Source organism: Chamaea fasciata, unplaced genomic scaffold, assembly GCF_029207755.1.
Source record: "Chamaea fasciata isolate MVZ Bird 193981 ecotype frontalis unplaced genomic scaffold, bChaFas1.0.hap1 SCAF_3, whole genome shotgun sequence".
In the NCBI taxonomy this organism is placed as follows: Eukaryota; Metazoa; Chordata; class Aves; order Passeriformes; family Sylviidae; genus Chamaea; species Chamaea fasciata.
This window is the reverse complement of record NW_027094088.1, coordinates 79,724,078-79,735,902: the sequence shown is the minus strand read 5'-3', so window position 1 is coordinate 79,735,902 and position 11,825 is coordinate 79,724,078.

The window sequence follows — 11,825 nt, the reverse complement described above, 5'->3', positions numbered from 1 at the left end:
ATATGTCCCATCTTCCCTTCAGACATATTCATGGATATAGTATTTTATTACCACTGCCAAGAAATTCTGATCTCTTCTAAGGACCTGGAAGTCTGTGGTGAGCATCTTGTGTGTCCTGCCTGCCTGATCATTGGCCTTTTTGTCTCTGCAAGGATCCAAAACATCTTTATTTTGTCTAACGACTACATTGCCTGGCAAACTATCTTATATTTATTCCAATTACTGTCTCTGTCTTTTATGTTTCTCACTCTTGGTAAGGTACTTTACATAACAGAGCAAATGTGTCAAAACTTGTTTACACTGTCCTTTGCTTCTAACAGACTACCATCAAATTTTCCTGGCACTATGGACCTCTCCTGTCTGTGCAAGTCACTTTCTGAAATATCTGGTAAAACATATTACTTGGCTGGTTAGTTCTGTTAGTTCTGTTAAAAAACCCACCAGTTTGATATTTCAATTGTTATTTTATCTGCTATGCACTCTTTTAGACCATACTCTGGTAGATTGGCACTGAAGAATGGCATTGTCAAGAAGTTACCTTTTAACTATCATTTCTGTCCTCTTTAGACATGAGATATTTTTTTCCAAAGTGATCATTGTCCTGTGGTGTGGAATACTTGAAGTGTCTTTATTGAGTCTTGCTGAGCTGGAGCTCACTCTTCTGTCAGTCTGGTCTTCAGTGAGTCTTCAGTGACAAGGTCAACCTTAGCTTGGGGTAGATCCTCAGCAGTCATGGTTTTTCCAGAATTTACTGCTAATTACTCTGATTTCCATGTTCCCGTCCCAGCTGTGATCTTAACAATCTTTTCCAGAGTGAAAATGGGTAAGTATGAAACAGACCAATCTGCACAGATGGGATGTGTGCAAGAATAGGCTGAAGAAGTGAAAAAGTGCCAAGACACAGCTTTTTATCAGCTGGTTTTGTATAGAATCATAGAATGTCTTGCATTGGAAGGAACCATAAAGACCATCTAGTTCCACATACAGTCAAGACTTTTCTTTTTTTATTGTGGGTTGTATCCTGTAGTTATTTCTGACACTTATGAATCTGACATTCCTCATATGTCAGGCAGTACCCGAACACTGTCCATTAAGTTGGTTGATAAATGATCATATTCAGCAAGCAGACATGCACAAATGCCATTTGCTGTTAAATTGGATAGAAAATCTTTGTGTATTGTTCTAATAATTGAAAAGCCTGAGCTTGAGATGGGAAAATTTTAAGCTGTACAACATACCCTATTCCTTTTTAAGTTATGACATCCATAACATCAGGGCTTATCTAGAAGTAAACCTAGTATTACTCTCCCCTTTTGGGAGGGTAAGATTTGATCTTGCACACTTCTTCATGAGTTGCATAGCAATGTAATTTCCTTGCTGTCACATGGTGTATGAGCCTGAATTTTTCCTTCAGCTTCTGATCATTAGGGTCTCAAACCTGGGACAATCCTCATCAAGCCTGCTGTAGGAAATTCAATTTCTTCCACTCCATGCCTTTGTTTTTTCAGTAATTGTGATTGTTGATTTGCCTTCAAACAAAAGCATCAGTGAACAGGAAGGTGTTCTACCTTTATATGTAGTGGGGGTGATAGAAAAGGGATATGCATGATTCACTTTCCTTGACTACCCAGAAATCAAGTGTAGGATGTTCAGCTCACTCGTGCTTATAGTCAGGGGGAGAAGGACAGGCTCCTGCAGTGGATGTGTCACTTAATTGCAGACAGACTCATTTCCACTAGGCAATGATTCCCATCTTCCCCTCCACTTTCCCTGTACTGAACCTGCACTTTATTGTCTTCATAGCAGCTCATAGGTGCTTTGCTTAGGTTTGTGACCACAGAGTGGTGATAACACACTGACATTTTAGCTACAGTTGGACAGTGTCTGTGCAGCATCAAGGCCCTGGTTTCTCACTCTTCATGTCCATGCCCACCAGGGAATAAATTGAGGGTGGGGAGGGCACAACTAGGCAGATGTCCCAAACTAAGCAAAAGGATATTCCATGGCATATAATGTCATGCTCAGCAACAAAATAGACAGGAGGGTGTTTAGGGAGATGAGCCTTTTTTTTTTTTTTTTTTTTTTTTTTTGCTCATGGCTGGCATCAGTCCACTTGTGGGAGGTGGCAAGTGATTGTTTTGGTTTGGTTCAGTTTGTTTTCTTGCCTTCTTCATCCATGTCTCCTTTGCTTATTAAAAAATTTTTATCTTGCTTTTGCTCTTCCTTTCCTCTTCCCCTGCTCCACTGTGGATTGGAGGGGGATGCAACTGGGCAGTTGTTAAGCCACAGTACAACATTTGTGCATTGAGAAGACAGCTCCACTTCTAGTCAAGCTGTGTGAGTTTCTGAAGCCTTGGTTGGAATAGTAATTGTTAGCACGCCTATAGCTTATAGCTTATAGCAGGTCTCTGAAAACACTAAAGCAAAGCAGCTCTTACAGGATGGATCTTAACAGTGAATGCAGTAATCAGCTCTCTTTGGTGAAAGTCAGAGAGCTTCTGAAGATACACGAGCATGAGGATCTGGGAACATATGCAGGAGTCTGGGTCTTCCCCACAGCTGTGAATAACAACTTGCAAAGCCCTGGTTGTCTTCTAGTGCTGCTTGGGGATGACCAGTCTAGCCATGCCAATAAATGAACCAGACTTGTGCATCAGCAAGAAAGAATGGACTCAAGCACCAGCTGCTTTGTCTCATGGTTTTTCAAGTGCCATCTGGCTTAGCTGTGGACTGCTTGGGTAAGACCCTTCAAATCTCTGCCATGGCTCCACACGATCTGCTTCAGTGTTGTGGCAGTGGGAGAGTGTTACAGAAAAGCTTATTATCAGGCTCAAATAATGACACACACTGTGGCTGCAAGTCGATCTCTCCCACGTTTTGAAGCTGACTTGCCCAAATTGAAGCTGAATGAAAGATGATAGAGAGCTCTTTGTCTCTTTTCCTCTGTACAATGATAAATGTTCCTCCTATGGTTTCATTTTTAAATTAAAGCAATTTAAATCCATTGTGCTTTCTCTGCACCTTTATTTAATTTTCAGCCTCTTGGCATTTTCCTTTCACTCTTCTTCAAAATTTGTTATGATTTTTACTGTCTGATTAAATTAATTTAGTGCTCCACTTGTCACTTGTTTATTGTCTGACTCCCTAGCTCCCTTCACTCTCCTACTGTTTATTACTTAGTACACGTTGTATTTCTCATCTTTAGCAATCTTTTCTCCATCTTCCTTGGCTGTTGTCCAGTATTTTGCTTATGAGTAGTTTTCATGACATAAATGCTTTCCATTGTTATCCATCAACATTGGAAACCTTTGAGTCAGCTTCTCAGCAAAGAAGCAGATTGTGCCACCAGTCCTGCAATTTTCAGTACTGACTAGTAGCACTGTGAGTAGTTCAGCCACCACATTTGTTTCTTTTCTGATACCAATTTTAAGTTTTTGAAAATCTGAGAGAGGTTCTTTTAACCATGAGGTTGTGCCGGTATCTCCAGCCTTATGTTCTAACACAACTTGCTTTTGTGCCCTTGTTGCTTCTGTGAAGATGGTAAGAAAATTGAGTTAAATTATATTTTATTCGTATAACTGACTTATTGGTTGGTTTTTTCCCCCTTCTGGAAAATCACAGAAATATCTGAAACCAAACAATGCAGCACAGTGACAGGATACTCCATCAACAATTCACCAGAATATACTTTCTCACTGCTCATGATGGAGGATTTAATCATAGTCACGAAGGTAAGAGTTGGGAGCAAGCTTTCTAATGCATTTTTTTATTTCCCCCGTGGGACTGATAGCTGGGGTGTCTTCCCGGGATGCAAAGTGTGATAATATTTTTATGCTTTGTGTTTCTCAAATCTCCTTTTGGGCATCTTGCTATAACATCCCCCCTTCCCATTTAACCTCTATCTGCTTCAGGACAGGGCTGCCCCCGTTATATGGACTTGTACTCTGCTTCCTACTATGAAATTTTGAGATCTGGAACTACGGCCAAGGGCTATGTTAAAGGAAAAAAAAAAAAAAAGAGAAAAATAAGAACCAAAGTTCTTCAGCTTCATTTGGAGTTCCTTAGCTCCCTTGCATGTCAAGGTGGTGTTTTTCGTTTTGGTTTTGGTTTTGGTTTTGGTTTTGGTTTTTTTTTTCCCTGGATGTTATAATCATAGAAACATAGAACAGATTGGGGTGGAAATGACTTTTAAATGCCATTTAGTCCAACCCCTCTGCAGTGAGCAGGGACATCTTCAACTAGATCAGGTTGCTCACAGCCCATCCAATCTTGCCTTGAAATTTTCCAGGGTTTTACCACCCTCATTAAAAAAATCTTCTAAATTAGATACAAGGACTGTTGTATCCTACAAGCTCAGAGGACATCTGTCACTTTTCATCAGCATAATGGACTTACCAAATATATATAGTTACTTGCTTACTTAGAACTTAAGTTACAAGAAAGAGATATGGATATTATAAGTTTCATTTTCATTCTCTCCCATGCAATTCAAAAACTGATCTTGAAGACATGGAAAAGCAGCAAGAAGTTAGTAATCAGCTCTTGCTAGAGAGAAGCACCGCAGCATTAATTGTGTCTCTCATGAGGAGGCTTCAGATGTATCACTTCCACTCACACTGATCATAAAACCAGCACTGTGAATTGTTTCACATTTTTATCCATATCAAGCTGATGCCAATTTATGACTGTTGTGTTCTTTTTAAATACCGAAATCTTATTTGGTTTTATCTGTACAGGTAAGGGCTGTTAGTTTCATTGTGAAGTATATAGTCTGATTCCATAAAACTGCCTATTATTTATTTTAGTGAGCAGTTAGTACCTCACTCCATTCTCAAACACTACCCTAGCAAGGGAACTAGCATATAAGGCCTATTGTCACTGAAGGGCTTTTTCATATTTGACATTTTAAACATACCTGGTGTTCTCATTTTAGCTTAGCTTTCTTATTGTAGGTTTAGCTTTCTAAACCATTTGCTTAACTAAAACATGTTCTTATAGCAGGTTTGTTTTGCACTTTCTGGGAATGGTTGTTCCATGTGTTTGCCCACACTACACAGAAGGCTGAATGCTGCTTGAAGCTGGTGACATGACACTCACCTCTGCCCTTTTTTCTGTCCCTCTGAGTCCCACTTGAGAACAAATCGTCAATGGGGATTTCAAGAACCATGTGGACGTCAAAACACAGTGTGGCTTGGGTTAGGCCTGGTAGAGTCATTTGACTGTTTTTGACCTAAGTAAGTTGAAAAGAGTTGGTTTTTCTCTGACTAAAAAAGATTTTGGATGAATACAAACCCCCCTTATTGAGTACAGACTTATAAATTCCATACTCACACAGCCTCTGACACAAGACTCACTGAAGCAAGGCTGCATGCTACCTATCAAGGTTTTCAATGCTGTGGGGAAAACTTTTCCATACTATAAAATAATCTTTGAAGTGTTGGAAGCTGCAACTGCCAGACTCTCAGGGAAGGAAGGCATTCAGGTCAGCAAGTTCAGCCTTTTCAATTTATCAGCAAGCCCTTTATGATGGGGGCAGCCTCATTTAAAGGTGAAGGAATGAAAATCCCTCACTTAGTTGCTGGTGAAAAGTCCTGACCTCCTGTCCTTGGGCTGGCCAGAAGGATTCCTGTATGGATCATCCTTGTGCTCCATGCACTCCAGACACAGATTATTTGGTCTCTGGAGCACTTTAAGTCTGATTGTGCAGAAGATAAAAGAGCCTGTCGCCTTTTCTCTGACACAGGAGGCAGCTTAAGCAACTCTGTTGAACTCGAGAGTCAGATTTGCAGCTGGCCTAAAGTCTTGAGACCTCCAGATAAAAGGTATTCTGCTATACAAATAGCATGTACTAAAATATTAAATAGCTATTTCCAAGCTCTATCCTAGTCCAAGCAGAAAGATTATTTCTTTGAAGAAATATGACTTACTAAGATCAGAGGCTAAAAAACTGATTGTAGTGCAAGAATATCTAGCTTTATAAAGGAAAACTTTTCCAAGCTAAAGATGGCTAAAAGCCAGTTACATGCAGACTTCAGGGAGGTGTGGTTTTATTCAAACTGTGGATGCAAAATGAATTTTTAAAACAGCAAGCCCTTTAAAGAGCTTAATTTTCATTGGAGGTTAAATGAGACCTGAGTTTTAAAGTGACGTTTAGTATTTAAAGTGCCTAACAGAAATGGAAACTTAAAATTTTTGGAGTCTCTGCTGACCACTTTGAAGAAAGGAGGCAATTCTTTCCCACCAAGGATCTTTTCCTTCTCTATAAATGGTGGGTCACTCTTGATTCTGCATTTCTTAAATGCACTTACCATTGCTGGTGCTATGTGCCAACTGCGCATGTGTTACAAACAGGGTTTTGTTCCTGTAACATAATGAAGCCTATTTAAGGGGCTCCCCAAACCATGATGTTTTAAGAAGGATGTTCCTTCTTAAATTATTGTTGTCATTACAATGACTGCTCGGGATCTGAGCTTTTTATGTTGGACTGTGGCTGTGTTTGTAGAAGTGGATATGTTGATCTATGAATTTTGAAGAACCCAAACCACTGCTGTGCAGTAGCACAGAGCAAACGCCTCCTTACAGTCATACTGTCAGCATTTTCAGAGAAGTGCTCCTTTCACCTCTCTCATGACCCACAAAGTGTTTACCTTAACCAGAAGAGTCTGGCAAGCAAAATTCATAACTGTACTGCATACTGAAAAACAACAGACTGAAGCAGAATGTTGGCTTCTGCCTGCTTCCCAACCTTGATTTATTGTTTACAGATCTATTCTGTAAGGAGTAAACTACTTTTTTTTTTTTTGGAGCTACCAACCTTAGAGCTGTATGTCTCTCTAATATCAACCTCTGCTGTGCAGGTTTCAATCACATATTCTTTCAAACCATTTAACAGATTAACATAAATAAAGTTAAAATCTCATTCAAATTGCATTTGACTTTGAGGATGTAGCTTCTCCTTCAGATAAGAAGGACTGTGTGCATGTTAGTTTGCCAGTCTGATTGTATTAGTTTCTCCTGGTTTATCAAAAAAAAAAAAAAAAAATCAGCTCACAGCAAACAATGCCTCACAGAAGGCAGTGTAATAATTTTTATGGTGAGTTGCCTGGTAGTTCAATGGCATGATTTCTCAAGAGGTGCAGACCTGGTTGATCAAGATCCTCTCTACGGCGGTGAATACATGGCTGTAAATCTTCTGTAAATCCTCTTCTGGCAGAAGGCAATCCCCACTGTCAGTATCCTCCTCTACTGTGGAGGAGACAGCAGGAAGGAAAATACGACAAAATCTAGGCTAGATTGGAGCCTCACAACCTGCCCTAAGGGTTCAGCATAAGATGACAGCCTTTGTAAAGGACCAGAAAATGAATATCTAAATGTTCTCTCTCTCATCTCTAAGGGAATGTGGAATTATATTCATTTATAATTGTGTTTGCCTTTGCAGTCTCCAGCTGTCTGATCACGTCCCCTTTATCCCTGCAGGTGAGAGTGCCCAACTCACAGGCCCACCTGAGCTATGACTTGAGCTACAAGAAGAACACGGACTGAGCAGGGCAGTAGATGCAGTGAAGCCTATAATCTAAACATCTGAGTCAATACCTGCAAGGCACACTGATATTAATATGCTTGGCAGGTCATCCCTGCCTAGAGAAGGACATGAATCTGTGAAAATAGAACAGATGAGCTGCAGAGAGATCTGCCCTTGCTAGGAAGCCTGGGGATACTTGGGGTGAAACATTTCCTTTCCTCCAGTCTCAGATCAGCCAGTTCCTTACAGACAACTTCAGGACAATTGAATTTCAGTGCAAGGGTCTGTGAGCACTTGTGAACCTGATGTCTGAAGGCAGAATGGAACTTAGCCTTCCTCCTTCCCTTCCAATAGTCTATGGAAAGACACAACTACCTTGGCCTCCACTGCAGAAGTGTTCTGTGCAGCACAGCAAAATCTGGGCAGCAAATCCAATTAGGTTTATGTGTTACTCAGACTGCAAAATAAAGCAAGCATAACCTGGAGGAGCTTTGGGCAGTGAGGCACACTTGTGATTTCCACCAGTTGACATGGCTTACCAGTTACAGTGGGTGAACACGGCTTTCTGGTAAGGCTTTGAACTCTGGGATGTAGCTTATCAAATCTCAGAGACATGGAGCACATTTCTGTTTTATTACTTACTAAGGCTGGGCTTGGCAGGCACTGCAGGTTATTTTGCTAAATTATGTCAGAATTTTCATCTGTAGGGTAAACTAGGATATAATGCCTGTGACTCTTGAGTAGTTTAGTTGGAATAAATCTGCTTCATATACAACACAATATTTAGAAAACAATACCAGGAATTTATTGGAATGAAGTCTGCCTGTCCCTCTTTCCTTGCGTGGCTTACAAGATTGAACTGGAAACCTTTAAGGGTTTTTTTCCTGTCTACTCCTCACAGAAATAGGAGCTGTTCCAGGAACAAGATGCTTCATGAAATAGGGTGTAATACGATATCTCAAAAGAATTTATTCTGTGATCAAAACACCAAGGAAAAAAAATGCTGTGCTAAGACATTACTGAAAGGACCAAATGAGAGGATCTGTACAGGGACAACCTAGATAGTTTGCCACAGGTGGACAAAAGAGCATGAGGTTTGGCACAGGATGAATCAAATAAATTAAAGCAGAGGCTGCAAGCACTGTGGGTGACTTATTCTTTCTTTTCAGAATTTAAACTTTTCCAGGTGGTAACTGAAAGTGCTGGGGAAGCTGGGACAGTTATCCATGAATCTGATTACTGATATTTGCTGGCGGTCAAAGAAACTGTTTGTTTTAACCTCTGAGAAAAGAGCGGCGAGCTTATTCAAAGCCTAACTATTACTTAGTACTTTTAAGAGAACCAGTGTATATCCAACAGGTATAAATCAGTTTTAAAATTAGACTACAACTTTGGATCATAAAAATAATGGCAAGTTAGATGTAATATCTGCATCATGTTCAAATAACACAATTAATTGCATTAAAATGCAAGTAAGAACTTATCAGACGTGGTGCTGTTTCAGATTTTAAACAGCAATCAGTGGACAGTCATGAACTTACTTGGCTTTTTTATTATATTGTTAAAAGGCTTTTCAGAACACGGAGTCTGGAGAGAGAGGAACACACAAAAAGAAAAAGGGAGCATATGCTAGAAATTTATGATTCTGAAGAAGTTTCTAAGGACAAAACTAGCAGTTAGGGACTTAACTGCTGTTTTGAAGTGGTTCTGTTGGCTCTACATCCTACTGAAAGGAAGAATATGCAGGATCATTAGAGAGTTGATATTCGCCTTTTGTGTGGCTGGTGCTGGAATAATGCCTAGATTCTGATCTACCTTCATTGAAGAATGAAAATGGATTACTAAAAGGAAAAAAGAGATGCACTGTTCAAGGCTATGAACCTTATTCAAAGAATGCTAATTGTAGTTACCCAGTCACCATTAGAATATAATGAGAAACAACTCACAGAAATAGTGTGAAGAGCTTTCAACTCCAGCAGGAAAGGAGACAACATTTTCAGTAGCTGAGCATAAGGGCAGTGGAAGATCCTTTGATGGAGGAGGTGGATTCTCTATGGCTACTATGGGCAAGGAGTGTGCCTCAGAAGCTATTCCACTGGCACAACAATGCCATTTCTCCTTAGTTTTTCTGCAGCCTCCACTTAATATTAATTCCATCTTAAAATTATCCCTTGTGAAAGAAGTGATATCACTGCAAGATATGAACACAGTGTGTGAGTAATCCACTTTTTATTAATTATTTATATCTGCAGATTTGCATCTAACCCAAAGGGCTGGGTTCTGTTAAAACTTCACTCTGCATTCATGAATGTTTTAGTCTTAGCTTCTAATTTAGTTTCATCTTGAAAGGTATATAAAATATGCTTTCCCCTAAAATATTGTTTCTTTTAAAACATGACAGAGGAATTCAACAGAGTTTGAAGGAAAGGAAAATCAATCAATTTTTGGCAACTTTGAACCCTTAATTTTTGAGTACAATTGTCTATCAACAGCACTGTTGGAAGTCAGCTTGGGCAGCTGGTTTGTAGATCTGCAACCCTGAGAAGTTTTTTTGAGAGTGTAGTGCAGAAAAATGACAAAAATTCAGAATTGTTTCTTTATATCATTTTTATTAACATGCAAATGCAAGAACTTTATTCTTATAGTCATAATTGTCAAAAGTGTTGCAGGAAAGCTCCTCTCTTTATTTCTCTTTAAACCACCACAGGTCTGGAAGAAATTCAAAGCTTTTCACTCTGAAATAATGTTCCTTTCAAGACTGTTTTTCTGTTGTTGTTTTGTTGTTTTCTGCTTCTTTGTTGTCAGTTCTAAATCAGCTACAATGAAAAGTGTTGTTTACTTTCCTTTGCTTTCTAGGTGTCTGCTAAACCCCAGGCAGCTGCTAACTACACACAAATCTAAAGATTTGGGAAGTGAGTATTGGTAAAATGAACTTCTGCAGAATTTGTGCTCTAATTGTAAATGCAGTTTCTGGCTGTGTGTCACCAAACCCGAGGATGATGCCACAGCTGCTGAGCCATAAGAGGGCAGCTGCTGCAGATGAAGCTCCATCCTCATTCTGGTCAGCCACAACGTGAATGCTTGTGCTACCTCTCCTCTTCCCTCAGCTGAATTCCTTTGCATTTTAAAAATTCCCACTGCTGTCCCTATTACAAGGAAGAGACAGTAATGATGAGCATAAAGAGCCAGAAAACAAAACAACAGGAGGAACGGAAAAAACATTGTGCAGCACCCTTATCTACACTTGCAGTTGTGCACCTGCAGTTCCACATCTCATCAGGCAAGAATACTGTGTTTCTTCTGCTGCCATCCCAGCTGCATTGCTATTACTGAACAGTCATTAATTCTGCATTTTCACTGATAAGAACTGTTAGAAACAAAATTTAGAATCTTGGGAAAATGCTACAATTCTGGTTCATTGGTCTATGGTTTGTTTTTATTTGGCTTTTTTGGCATTTATTATAAAAGCTCTAAAATCTTTTCTTAAAGGACATAGCAGAGATGTGTTGGAAGTGGAGTATTGGCTACATGAGGCTTCTTCCTTTTGGGGAGAATATGAAGGCTAATATTCTTTTAAGTCTCAGAAAGATGAGAAAAAGCCTGAGTCATTCTGCCTTTTCAACAGCAGTGCAAATAGCAGGAGATGGGAAGTTCCTGACTTGCCATTGTGTTTATTCACATTTCTGATTACAATCATGAGCATGCATAAGTATCAGTTCTGTATTTTTGAGATGAAGATGACAGTATTGGTAGCTTTTATGACCACTGCTGGAGAGGGACAGTACTGTCCAAGATGCAGGTCCTGCCTATAAAGAAACAGATGAAGACAGTGCTAACAAGTGTCAGAGCATTGGCAAAGAGCCACTGAAACATTAGAGGGTGGGTGTTGCAGGGGGCTGGTTACTTTGTTAGATTGGAGATGTCTCAGACTTGTTTCCTAACACTGGATTGAAAAATGAAGCCATGTCATTCCTTAAAACACGTGGTTGCCACGGAGGTGATTAAAAGCCATGAAGCTATGAAGCCATTAAAAGCCATGAAGCTGGTGCAGAGCCTGGGTCTATAAGCACTCACTAAGGGATCTATGATCCCTTAGCTTAGAGAAGGCTCAGAATGCTCTTGCTGATGTGGATGAAGACTGATGGTGGGAGTAAAGGAGATACAGTGGGATTGTTCTCACCAGTGTCCAGTGACAGGACAAGAAAAAATGGACATGAATTGGAATAACAGGCACTTCCATTAAACATGAGAATTCTTTTTTCCAGTGAGAGTGGTCAGGGTTTCTCAAGTTGTGGGGTCTCCA